Source organism: Lolium perenne, chromosome 6, assembly GCF_019359855.2.
Source record: "Lolium perenne isolate Kyuss_39 chromosome 6, Kyuss_2.0, whole genome shotgun sequence".
In the NCBI taxonomy this organism is placed as follows: domain Eukaryota; kingdom Viridiplantae; phylum Streptophyta; class Magnoliopsida; order Poales; family Poaceae; genus Lolium; species Lolium perenne.
In genome coordinates this window covers 128,171,149-128,185,379 of record NC_067249.2, presented here as the reverse complement: position 1 = coordinate 128,185,379, position 14,231 = coordinate 128,171,149, and positions in this window count along the sequence as shown.

The following is a 14,231-nucleotide window of genomic DNA, read 5'->3' as shown; positions in this document are numbered from 1 at the left end:
ATATGTACATCCACTCCGGCTGTGGCTTTTGATGGTGCGGTTTCTATTTTGCAATATGGTGATGATACCATCCTTTTCATGGAGTACGATTTAGATAAAGCTCCTAATATGAAGCTGGTTCTGTGCATTTTTAGGAGCTATCCAGGCTCAATATAAATTTTCATAAGAGTGATTTTTTTTGCTTTGGGAAAGCTAAAGATATGGAGGATGATTACAAGATTCTCTTTGGCTATGACATAGATTCATTTCCTTTTAGGTATCTTGGGATCGCAATTCATTTTCAGAAGTTGAGAAATGGGGAGTGCAAACCAATTGAAGATCGGGTTGAGAAAAACCTCGGTAGCTGGGTTGGCAAGATGCTATCCTATGAAGATCGTTTAATTCTCATTAATTCTGTACTCACGAGTTTGCTAATATTTATGTTATCATTCTTAAGAGATTCTAGTGGGGGTTAGAAAAAGACTAGATCTTTCCAGATCCCTTTTTTGGCAAACGATAGTCATACAAAAAAGTATAGACTCACGAAATTGGATATAATATGTAGACCAAAGAATCAAGGTGGTCTAGGTATTGAGGTATTCGAATTAAAAAAATAAGAGTCTACTTAGCAAATGGCTATTTAAGCTTATGAATGAACAAGGTGTTTGGCAAGAACTTCTACAAAATAAGTATTTAAAATCGAAAACTGTATCCTAGGTTTCAGCAAAACTGACGGATTTCCCATTTTGGAAAGGGTTGATGAATATAAAAGATGAGTGTTTTCATAAGAGGCTCAATGAAGGTAGGAAATGGTCAGAATACTCGCTTTTCGGAAGACAATTGGCTAGGAGATAGGCTGATTTGTGATTAATACACATCGTTATATCGTATAGTTAATCATCCTAACGTGACGGTGGCTAACGTTATGGGTTCAACTCCGTTAAACATAGATTTTAGGAGGGTTTTATCGGGTGATCAATTGGATAAATGGGTTCATCTAGTTTTGAGACTTATGAAGGTTCAACTCTCTCATAGAGATGATATATTTCGAGGAAACTTACTTCATCTGGCATTTTGACCATTAAGTCCATGTATCTTGATCTACTTGACAGTCATACATCTTTTTAAAGAAATACATTTGGAAAATTAAGGTCTTAAAATGGAATTTTTATGTGATTCCTTAATAAGAAGGTGATTCTTACTAAGGATAATCTGAAAAAACGAATTTGGTAGGGATGCTCTAAATGTTGTTTTTGTGATCAAGATGAGACAACAGAACATATTTTCTTTTCGTGTCCCTTTGTTAAAATAGTGTGGCGTATTGTCTTCATGACTTTTAACATTCCCCCATCAACAAATGCCACAAATATGTTGGTAATTGGTCAAATGGAGTTGAAAAAAAAGATAAGGGACACAATAGAGTTGGTGTGTGCACCTTATTATGGACTGTATGGACGGTGCCTAATGATGTTATTTTTAAGAGAAAAAGTTTCCCATTTTTTATGCAGGTTATTTCTTTAGTTGCGCACTAGATCCATATATTGATATATGTGCGCTAGGACATGAATATTGGGTGCAACACGGGATTTACTCAACCAGTGCAGCTGGCTTTCTGAGAGGCGGCTCACATGAAGATCTTGTGGCGCGCTGTGCTCTCGTTCATTTTTATTTGGCTGTTATTTTAGAGACTTTGAGTGATCCATGATTTGTAACACTTTGTGTAACTCAGTTCTATAATAGTGTAATAAAGAGCTGTATATCGATTGATGCAGCTAGCGTTTTCCCCATTTCGAAAAATATGCTCAAATTATCAAATATCCCCCGCGTATGCAGAACCCATGCAGTGCAGAGCCTTTGTTGAGAATTCATTGAGACTTGCCAAAATAGTTCAATATCCGAGAGGTTGCATGTGATTCCTTATCACTTGGCATGGCACTAGATAGCCGCGAAAGGTTAATACAGTACATCAAACACTGGAAAACAGGAAGAGTAGTAGTTGTCGCGCACATGAATAAAGCCATTGCTTGGTCGATGGGTTCAGTCAGGAGTTGGGCAACATGCTATAAGACACCTACAGTGTGCATATTATCAAAGTAGAGGCTTTTAGTAAGGACGCGGATTATGGTAAAGATGTAGTTATCGATCATTAGGACACATACAGGTAAAAGGTAGTTGTAAATGACTGATAAAGTGATTAACACTAAGAGAGGGTTTAGACGCCTTTACTTTTATTCAGAGAGATCAGGCAAGGCTAACAGAGCATCAAGTCAGTAACACTTAACACGGATACAAAGCTCCATCATGGTGCCCGCAGATTATTAGATCATAAACTATAAATTGAACAAAGGGCCAAATGCACTTAAAAGGTGCCCAAAGTCTGAATAAATAGGTCTTGCTTTTACACAAAAGCATAGACATTAACTCTAAACTTCTTTAAATGTCAAGAGGTTTGATAAGGCTGGAATTGTGATAATGAGGTACTCCTGAAAATGAACTATGCACTCCTAATACATCAGTTATATTGAACGGATACGAAAAGCGAACAAAACTACTTTGTCAAAGCTGAAAAGAACCTTGACTGCACTGCCATATTTCAATGTATGTAACCGATCTGTACCTTGAAGAAACAGGGACAGAGTAACTCCAATAAATCTATTACCTGAGAATTGACAACACTTTATTTTAGTGGAGCTTGCACCCCTGCTGCAGCGTTTCTGCCTATTATCGGCGTTGTAAATTAACTGGCGCTTGGCACTTCTAGAAATTTGATGCACCTTCCAGAATGTATTAGTATCTAAAAAAAAAGGTAGCAAAGAGATTATTGAATCTGCACTGACAGAGTGGGAACACGCTATCATCGGATGAAAAGAAGTAAAGAACGAAGCGACAAAGATAAAAGGTAGCTCATGAACATAATTTGCTCCTTAATTGCAACATAATACACTTTCTTAATTGCATAAATGTGTAAACTCTTTAGTCCATGCCACCTATCTTCTAGTGACAAGGTATCGACTTGTCAATGCCTGCAAGTTGTAGACTAGGGTTTCGTGGAAAGTAGAGGGTAAGTAGATCTCGAAGATTTCAGCCGAAAAGGTGCTCGACTGCTAAAAACTAGGGTTTGTGTTGACAATGATTCGATCCTCTCTTTCTCCCTCGACTCCTCCTTATATAGGAGACGGAGCCGAGGGTTTATTCGTAATACATCTCTAACTTCCATATCGACGCTTTATTGGGCTTCCGGATTTCGTAATCTTCAGGTCGTGGGCCTTCAATAAACCCCGGGTACTACCTTCTTCGACAGGTCCATTGGGGATGACTATATCACCTAGTGCCCTAGTTACCATCTAAGGCATAGACGGAGAAACACATTTGAAGAACACTGGAACCAAATGATCCCTCCAGCTGGCTTTAGAGCGGGCATATTGCATCCCTATAAAGACTTGGATTTCACTCTCCTTGAAAACCGAAAGTCCCAAACCAACGGTAAGCCAACTGGTAAAGCATTGTTCCATTCTTAGCACTGGTTGCCTACTCGACCCACAACCTAGACTCCCTCATTTTTCCTCTTCTGTATGCAGCTGTTATCGGCAAAAATGACGAATTATTTGTAGCAGGGAAGAATGTAATTGTTATTTCAACTCTGGACATTAAATGTGCGACAACATGTTTGATATCACTGCAACTATATATGATCACATTATTATGACTTTTTTAACATGGAGTAAATACTGAACACATAGGCATCAGCAAGTATAACCACAATCGGTAATTTCTAATATAACCACATAATCAAACTCAATTTCGTGGTTGGTAATGTTATTTGTACATGCAACAAGCTCAAAGAACAGAGCCTTTCATCAATCAGCGTAAGCTAGCATCGGCCCTTGAAGTCCAAGAATTTGGCCCATAAACTGTAGGAATGGAATGAAAAAAATTGACACAATCTCGTAATGGGAAGTTCAATATCCAGTTAGGGCCTTCAGACGGCTGCAATTGTTAGTAGATAACACTATACTGTAGTACCATGGCACTTGTAGCAAGCAAGGAGGTTAGAAGTATGACCTGGAGCAGAGGAAATTTGTATCACATCATTTGTACCGGAGGTAGCACTCACAGGTATGCAAAAACAGGCAAACAACAACACATGGTGAAATGGGCTACAAAAGAAAATATTACCTCTGTCCCATAAAAATTATCTGAGATTTATCAAAATTGGACATATCTAGATCATGGGACGGAGGGAGTAGAAGGGATGACGTGCCCTAAGGCCTCTTTACAGGGCACAGAAGTGCAGAGGATAAGCAAGCCGAAAAGTTCCAGTCCTGATACACATGACGCCTAAACAGAAGAAGCCAGCAACATATGTAACTTTGTAGATAAAGGGAATATATTAATATCTCCAAGATATCAATTACAGCCGGCCTTTGTAACAATGCAATGTCCTAATAGGAATACAGATGCATACAACCAAAGAAAGAAAAAATTCCACTATAGTGATATGTTTCTTGTAGCAGCACACAGAACACCACCAAAAACAACAGCAGCAATCAATCTTATCCAAAGACGACACCTCTAAAAGGGGAACAGTTCACAAGCGTCATCGTCCCCCCCCCCCCCCCCCCTAATTAAGATCGGACCTTAAGTTTTCACCCCGCAAGCTTAAACTCTGAATTTCTCCTATGGTGTCGCCCCCACTTGTCGATGTGTTGCTCCAAATCACGAATCAACAAGCCAAAATCTCATCGCCACGAGGAGTCAAACCACTATTTCCAGTCCTCCGATCTCGGCTTTCATGCCATTCTTCACGACTGATTTCACCATCGAAATAAAGACATGTCGCATGATGGCATCAAACCGCGGAGCTTTGCATCACTTTCTCTAAAACCAAATGGTCATAAAAAACATGGTTGCGCGTGACCGAATACCATCCAATCTAGAAGCTCTGGCATGTCGTCCATTAGAGTTTGCCGGTGGAGCCTTCCGAAACTCGACACTCTGTCCATATCAATGAAAGAAGGCAACACACGGTTGTTCATCATGGCGTTAGAGGGATCCTAGGACCACCACCATTATTCAGCCCAAGGCTCCAGGCCACTAGCCATCCACGGCCACTCAAGGGACTCCACGCGACGTCACCGGCTGATGGAGAGAGAAGGCATCAGGGTTTGGAGAAGGCCGCCGAGCATAGGCCAAGGTCCTAGATAAAGCGCACCAAGTGCCACCTCTAGCCAGCCCCACCACCCGTGGATCCACCATCGAAGCCCACTGCTCACCGCTGCCTGCCAACACCGCCGAAGATCAGAGAGGAGCCGTCGCCGCCTGAGATCTTGGGAAGCCTGTAGAGGTTCGCCGCTGCTGCGTCGCATGGACTTTGCCCATCGACGGTGCCGGTGAAGGCGTATGGAGGAGGACCCGAGAGTTGGTCATCCGGTGCGGCCCGGCGGCGGCCACACGGGGTCGTGAGACGACAAGAAGTCGACAACACATGTAATAAGTGAAGACTTCTTTTCGAATGTAAATTGCTAAAAACATGTTGTAATTACTGAAGAACATATGCATGTTCGAGTCAACTAATTATGAATTAATCAAACATGCATGGATTTTTCCACTCTAAATAAGTACATATGATGATGTTACTTGATACCTTTTCTTTTGGTGAAAATGTTAGTTGATACACCTATTTTTTAGGGATGCTAGTTTTTTTTTTGAGAGCACAACAGAAGCTTTATTGCAAAATGTTCATGGGGATACAAAGATGATCCGAGGATCAATTAACCAAACATGGCAACCTAAATCAAGAGTTGTGGCTAATCTAGCTATTCTATGCGTCTCCCCATTCGCTTCCCGCTGTTCATAACCGTAGACGGTCTCTTGAAACTATGCTCTCCTCTGAATAATATCCTTCAGAACCATGATATGACGTCCTTGGTATGTGCCAGAATTAATTTTGTTCACCACCATCAAGCAGTCTGACGCTATCATTACCTTGTCCACATGAATATCCCTAGCCAACTCTACAGCCTCTCTACAGGCCAGAGCTTCTAGAGTGGCAGGGTCTAGAATTCCATCGTATACAACTGCCGATGCTCCTAGGAATAGGCCTTGATCATCTCTGCATATCGTTCCAACAACCCCTTTCTCCTGTGTTTTGGCAACAACACCATTCACATTCATTTTTGTCAGCCCTGCCCTGTAGGTGGCCTGATCCACATTGGTAGCTTCGGCTCTCCCCCACTACATGGTTTTGACTGGGTTTTATGTGACCAGATACATCTTTTTTTTGAGTGTAACCCGCTTGCTTTATTAATTAATAGACAAATTTACACGGATCAACAAAGTATCATGGGGTTCTAAGAGCCACACATGGCGCCCCTGGCCTAAGGAAAGAGCATATCAACCTAAGTTATGATTATCTGAATTCGAGTCTCGTCCTTCATGGATGAACGAGATATAAGAGAAAGTGGAACGAAACAGATTAATCTCCTTTACTATGTTAGCATAGCATCCGCCCGTTCCATCCGCCAAGTCCTTCACAACCTGTTTGCAGTCACTAGCCACCACCATATCATGGATCATAAGATCAGTTGCCAGTGCAGGAGATATCTGATATATACGTACGCACATCTGCACATAAATGGATGGGCCAGCGAGTGAGACATGCAGGAATGGAGGATTCAGCCCAATAGTCACAATTAAAGACCTTCCTGTGGGCTGAGGTCCCTGAGTCATGACCCGTCCAAGTGCGCTATCAGTCTTGGAGGAGAAGCCAGTGCACTAGGGCGACCTCCCGGGACCGGGGAGAGAAGGCCAATGCGATAGAGGGGAGGTGCAATCACCGGACTGGGATTCGGTAACATTATTACAGCAGGGCACGGCGTGCCATGCCCCCTTCCATCCACTTTTCAAATTCCATTCAACGGCTCAGAGCAAGCAAAGGCAAAAAGAGAAGACATGCACAGACTTTTCACCAACGCGGCACGACCTGAGCCTTTTGCAGGCATTCGCGACAGTTCCCGCGCGCCACCATTGAACGGAGAGGCAGCTCGCGCGCCGCAGCCGCCAGTGTTAGGGAGTAATATGGGTATATAATAGTGGGTTATTAGCTATAAGGATAACATCGGTATTCCAGTTATGTTGTCATGTTGTAGTTGGTCAGGTATATATAATCCTACCCTTGTATCCTGTTGCAATCAACCAAGAGATGAAACCCTAATTTTATCTTTTATTCCTGCAATTTATCTTTTATTTAGTTCCTGAATTCCTCTGAAATCTCCCTTCTTGATGATCCTCTTCCGATCAGATCCACCGGGATCCTGACAAAGTGGTATCAGAGCGAGTCGATCGATCGACCTGCTTCCCATCATTCCCTTCCTATCTTCCTCTCTACGAGCCGATTCGCAATTCCCCACCCTCACCTCCCTCGATTTCATGCGATTTACCCACCCCTAAATCTTCCGAATTCTGAAATTCTACACACCGGCGATTTATTCTTCTCCTGCAATCCAATTCGCACTGCCACCTCCGGATTCGCATCGTCTGGCCTTAATTGGTTGTGCCTGGCAATGTTCTTGGTGGAGGCATTGTTTTGAGAGCGGGGACTATCTTCAGGGTGAAAACCTAAGATCTTTGATCGGGCGACGACGGTGTTTGAGCACTGTTCCCTTCTTGGAGGCGTCGTTATTGGAGAGTCTGTAATTCAGGTGTTGTCTTGGCGGTGGATGTATTGCTGTTGTTAGGCCCGAGATACTATAGCGGGACTTTTGTTTCTTAGTTTTCTTTTCTTGTTTTTTGGCTGTGTGCATCCGTAGTACCATTAGGGTGGTGCGTTGTTGCAGAGGCTGGGTGTAATGGTATCTTCTTGATATTAATATATTCCCTTTATCGAAAAAATGGCGAGTTCGTCATGGACCTCGGCCTTCAATTTTGATTCAGACTGGGAAAGTACGCAGGGAAAATCTACGTGTGTCCTCCTTTTGCATTTGCTTGCTGTGAGTCGTTGTATGCATTCTTGAAGGTGGATGGAAGGGGGCATGGCACGTCGTGCCCTTCTATAGTGATGTTAACGATTCCCAATCCGCAGCCACCAGGGAGTAGGATGGTGATGGCGCTATAGCACGGCGCGAGAGGCCTCAACAGCGGACCTAGCAGAAACAACTTCGGAAGGATTGACACGGGAAAGTCGGGAAGAGGGTGACCTCAAGAGATGTGCAGGAGGAGCTCACGGTTTTATTTGTTGCCACCCCCACTTAGAGCATCTCCACCGGTGCCTCCCAAATAGGCGCCAGCATGGGCGCCGATACAACATCCTCCATTTGGGGGTGCTGCTCCCACACCGGTGGCCCCGATAGGATTTTTTTAGAAAAACTAAACATTTTCTTGTAGTTTGATTTCCATGTCATTCAGGATCGAGAAATGAATAATGTTTTAGCAGAGCGAATCCGGGTTCGCTTCGTGGGCAGTAAAACATTATTCATTCCTCGATTCCGGATGACATGTGAAATCGGCTACTGGCCACCCGACTCTATGGAGAGGTGGACGATCGCCCGTTGCTGCACTGCCTGCTCTCTCCGCTGCTCCTCCGTCATCGATCCCCCGCTGCTCTCTCCACCACGAACGCCAAGTAGGCCGCTCTATCCACGGCCGCCGCCTCCTGACGCAGCTGCTGCTCCAGCTCCTCCCGCCACCGACGGTGCTCCACCTCCTGACTCTGCGGCCGCAACTGCATCTCCTCCAAGCGCCATCGCTCGTAGATTTCATCCTGACGCTGCTGCTCCTTCCGCACCTCCCGCCGCCGCACAAGCTCCTCCCACTGTCGCTGCCGCGACTTGACAGTCTGCTGCCGCCGCACCGCCTCCTGCTGCTGCCACTCGTCCGCGACAAATGCATCTACGATCGCCGCTAGCGCCGCCTCCTCCCACTCCTCGTACTCTGCGAGCTGTGGGTCCTCCTCCATGGCACTTACAGTCGCACCGCCTCCTCACACGCATCTTACATTGTGGGTTTAGGTTTTTGCACGACTGAAGTGAGAGGCGGGGAAGGAGGGGTTAATATAAACCGGCGGCGAGGCGGGAAACCTCCCGCGCGGCATAGTGGCGGGAGAGTTTCCCGGTCGGAGTAGTGGCGTCACTGACAGCGCGACCCCATCGCAAAACGCGGCACACCCGATTCGCGCCCTTTGCAAAGGGGCCTGCACGGGGTTGCCGACACTTCTATTGGGCTCAAAAACTAGCTGGTGTTTTTTAGGGTGCGCCGGTGTGAGCCCATTTTGACCGTTGGCCTCCAAAAGGCTACCTCAGTGGAGATTGTCTTAGACTCATAGTGCGACCCCGATAAGTGAGTGCCCCTCTCCGGAGAGGGGCAACAAATAAAACAAAGACTGCCCCTCTCCGGACTTGGCCTGTTCCTACAACTGTCAAGCAGATAAAAGAGTTTCTTGGGCTTGACAAGGTATTATAGGAAATTAATTAGATAGTATGTGTTATCTACAAACCCTTGACTAATCTATTAAAAATGGGAGAGCTATTTCTGTGAACTTCTGTAACTGAAACTTCTAGACACGGAAAGCTACTCTTATTTCTGCACATGTTCTACCATTACCATTTTTTCAAGACTTTTGTTATTGAGACAGATGCCTCTGCTAAAGTTATGGCCATTCCATCACCTATGTCAGCAGGACTTTGGGACCGAATAACGAGACCCTTTCAGTGCATGAAAAGCAATATTTGGCTATTTTAATTGCTATTCAACAATGGCGTCCTTATTTGCTAATGAAATAATTTCCCATTCTTGCTGATCAACTAAGAGCATCTCCAGCCGCGTCCTCCAAAGCGTCCCCCAAACCGCGTCGGATTGAAAGTTTGGGGACGTGTTTCGTTCGTGCCGCGTTTGGGGGACGTCGCTTCCCAGTCGCGTCCCCCAAACAAAATTTCGGAAATTTTAAACTTAACGAGATTCGATTAAGATTCGCCCAAACTTACATAGATTCGAACGAAATTTGACTAAATTTAAACTAAACCTAATCTAGAACCACTTGCGGCGGCCGGAGGCTTCGTAGTACTGCTGGTAGTTGTACATCTCGTCGGTGACGACCTCCTGCTTGACGCGCTCGTCGACGGGCTTGTCGACGGGCTCGTCCTTCACCAAGCCGCTCGGTCCTGCCTCGCCGTCGTCGGTGAGGTCCACCATCGGCTTGCCGGAGTCGCGGATGGACATGGTGATCTCCGTCTCGACGTCGCCCCTCCAGGCGTCCTTGTCATTGAGCGACGCCAAGAACGCCGCCCGCAGACCTGGGCAGTCCTCGGGGTCGTCGCTGCTGGCGATAAGCCGCTGCTGCCGCTCGTACTCCGCCAGCAGCGCCGCCTGCGACGGTTCCTCCGGCTCCTCCTTCACCTCCGGCTTCGGGATGAGTAGGGCGCCGCCGCGCCTCCCTTGCTGCCGCCGGCTGCCGCTGCCGCTGCCGCCACGCCTCGTGTTGACAGGCGTCACCGGCTCCTCCTTCACCTCCCGTTTGGGGACGGTGTAGGGCGCCGACCTGTACGACGAGGATGGCGTCGATCGCGCCGGTCCCGAGGAAGAAGAGTGCGAGGAGGACGAGTACGTCGTCCTCCTCGGCTGCCATTGAGGAGACGGCGGCGGTGACGACGACATCTCCAACCTCGGAGCGTCGTTGCGGATGCCGCGGATGACGTTCTCGAGGTTGCGCCCCGGAACGCCCCAGAACAGGGCGCGGCCGTCCTTGTTCCAGCTGTTGGGGCCGCCGACGAGCCCGTCGGTGCTGTGCATCTCGACGTCGTACTTCGCCTTGAAGTACGTCGTCCACAAGGCGTCGTTGTCGTTGGCCGCCCACGTCGGATCCAACCGCTCCTCGGCGGTGAGTTGAGCCCGATGGGCCTTGATGGCGTCCCTCCATTGGTCCGTGCGCGGCATCGGCGGCGGCGGAACGCCAATGCCGTTCACGGCCATCTTCCAGCCGCCGCTGCTTGGCAGCCGCAAGTCCGGCGGGACTGAATACCGGGCGTTGTACAGCGCCCACGCCTCCGACACGGTGAGGCTGCAGCGGCCGAAGCCGTTCGCCGCGGCGATCTTGCGGGAGGACGAGCTCGACATTTTTGGAGCGGCGATGAGAAGATCTGGGAGGGGGGAGGCGGCGGCGACGAGAAGGTTTGTGAGCGGTGAGAACTGCAGGGCGTCTTTAAACAGCGGCGGCAGCGGGTGGTTGCACGCAATAACGCCGGCGCGGACGGCCATGCGGCCATTAGCACGACGAGACGCGTCCCTGCGTCGCCTGGGAAAACAGGGACGCCATTAACGTCGCTTGACCAAAGGTAGGCGACGGGGTTTTAGGCTTCCGAGCCGCTGACGCGTCGGGCCCGTGTCGCTTCGCCTCGCTTTTCGTTGTGTCCGGCGTGCCCGGTGCGTCCCCTGTGGGACGGGGACGGGCTCGGAGCGCCGGACACCGTATCGGGGCGCGCCGAACAAAAATGGGCTTTGGGGGACGCGGCTGGAACGGTTTTTTATGTCCGGCGCGCCCCAAATCCCTTTGGGGGACGCGGCTGAAGATGCTCTAACTCTTTGAAGTTTAACAGATCAGCGGTTGCACACCAATTGGCAGCAGAAGGCACTGGCCAAATTAATGGTGTTGTAGTACATGATAGTGTACAAAAAGAGGGTAGAGATCGAATCGTGTGGCAGCCCGCCCAATGCGGTCTACCCCGCCCGCCACACCTGTCTCCATGCGTGTGCTACTTCCCGTCCTCGTTAGCGCCACTTGCTCGAGCCGACCATGCCCACCGCTCTCCCTGACGTGTGCAATGGAGACGGAGGTGTAAGATGAGCGGCTGGGGAGGGGGGGAGGGGGCAAGGGAAGAAGAAGAGGACATAAAGGAAGAGAGGAAACAGAAAAGAGAAAAAGGACCCACTCCACTAACAGGTGGGTCCCACGAATTTGGCAATTCAGATTGTCAATGCCTCTAAAGCTGGAACAAGAATGAATTGTCAAACCTTGTCTCTCCTATTGTTATACCCAGTTTTTAGCAATCTAATAAAATTGCAATGTTATTGCGGACGGCGGCGCGGCCCCGGAACCTGGCGGTGCGCTCCTCTCCTCCCTTCCTCGCCTCGGCATCACCGGGCAGACGGTGATGGGGGCGAATCTCGTACTGCTCCTCCTCAAGGTCCGGGACCACGACACCAAGGGCGGCGGCTCTGGATGGTGGTGACGGCGTTGACCTGATGGCTGGTGGCGGGCGTCCGGTGCCGCTGACCGTGGCACCGCGGTGGTGGTCTTCTCTCTCGCCGGAGGAGATCGGCTAGTTGTGTGGCTAGCCATGGCGGATCTCGCGATCCGTCGCCTAGCTCCCGATGGCGAGGCGCAGCTGCCGGTGAAAGCCGGCCCAGACTTAGGTCATTGCTCATGGCGGATGATGGCAGCGTTGTTCGTCATTACCTTGTTGAAGGCATTGTCTCTGCAGTCTGCGTTCTTCGCCTGGGCTGCTCCAGAGGAAACTCTAGACCCGGGTCTCCCGGATCGGACGACGGCGGCACGCAACGCCGTTCTCCCTGTTGGGGGCATCGTTTTTTGAGAAGACAACGGATGGTGGTGGTGCTGAGGTGGAGAGGTGTGCTTTTGCTGTGTCGGCGTCGTCGAGTAGCCGCGGCATGGTGCAGTGGTGTTTCGGCACGGCTGCAGTTTGATGGACGCGCGCAGGATGGTGGAGTCGTCTGTTGCCATGGCGGCATCGGTGGCAGGCCTGTCATGGTCAATGCGATGATCTCTCTGGAAGATGGAGTCGAGGAAGACGGCAGTAGCAACTTCTATGGCGTGTGCGTTGGCGTACGCTGAGAGTCTGTTTGACTGGATGTGCTTCTCATCTGCTATTGAGCGGCCTGGGAAGACATTTGGTTTTTTGGATGCTGTGAGTTGGTGAATTGTCACCCCCTTCATCCCTCTGTAGGTTTAGCGAGGTGGCTTCGAGTTTAATCCTTTGTATTGCTCTTGTAAGGTGTTGTGAATAATTTAATAAAAAAAAGCCGTGTGCATCCCTTGTATGCAGAAGCTGGGGTGATATTTTCCCCATTTCGAAAAAATTTGGAGATGATGTAATTAATTACACACTAGCCAGAGCCAAAAAAAATCTGGAGATAAATCAGCAAAGAAAGCAAAGGAAAATTCTATGAAAGCGCATATGTGTGCGAAATTGCATGGGTGAACATGGGAGCAAGCGCACCATATATTAAAAAAATTAGTAATTCATAAAAAGGTTAAAAAAATTCAAATCTTTTTGGAAATCAAAGATGGTCATGTATTTTACTCGTATACGAAAGATTCACCATGGAATAACTTCTCTTGTTTCCTGGGTGAAAAAAACAGACTTGGAGGTCCTATATTAAAGTACTATTCACGTTATATTCGTCATAGATTTGTTTTTTTTTTGTTGCCTGAAGTCAATGTGAAACATTTCTTGGCCAAACATATTTATACTAGTACAATACTTGATTATCTTTGATTCCCAAAAGAATTTATTTTTTTTACTTTATTTAAAATTACTACATTTTTTGGAGTATATAGGGTGCGCCTGCACCCGAGAGCTAAAAGTCCGGATCATATGTGTGCGCATACCTTGACCAGCGTAGATAAGACATTATTGGCTGCATACTGTAACACAAAATGGTCGAAGTGATACAAGGAGAAGGAATCGCAACTTGAATAGGCTAGCCAGTGGATCGTCGGGGAACTGTTCATGTTCTACACAAGTGCGATCGAGATCCCGTCCAAAGCTCCTCCTAGTTGAAACTGTAGAACAGTTCCCGGAAGAGGGGAAAAAAGAAGGAAACAATAGAACAGTTCGTCACCTTTGGTACGACCTGGCGCCTACTACGGGAGAGCTGGTCGTCGTAGCTATGTCATCATAATCTAAGCAGGTTCGTAACCAGTCACATAGCTACAATATATGCTGCGGTCGTTTTGTGATGTGATGACATTAGTATATACGTATTCCGTAGCAATTGGTTGGTGATCCACATGGAGGAGTAGCAGGAAGAGGCTGGAATCTTTCCACCTCGGCGGAATATCGGAGAAACCTATCGATCGTGCATGCTCGCGATTCCCACGAGGCGAAGGATCATATGTCCATATTAAGTAAAATACATGGCAAGTACTCTAACTTGTCGACGGGGTTCAATTACATCACCGTATAGAATACCAAGTTAATTATGGCCATCGAATACGCTGAACATGTGTAGAGACGGTCACT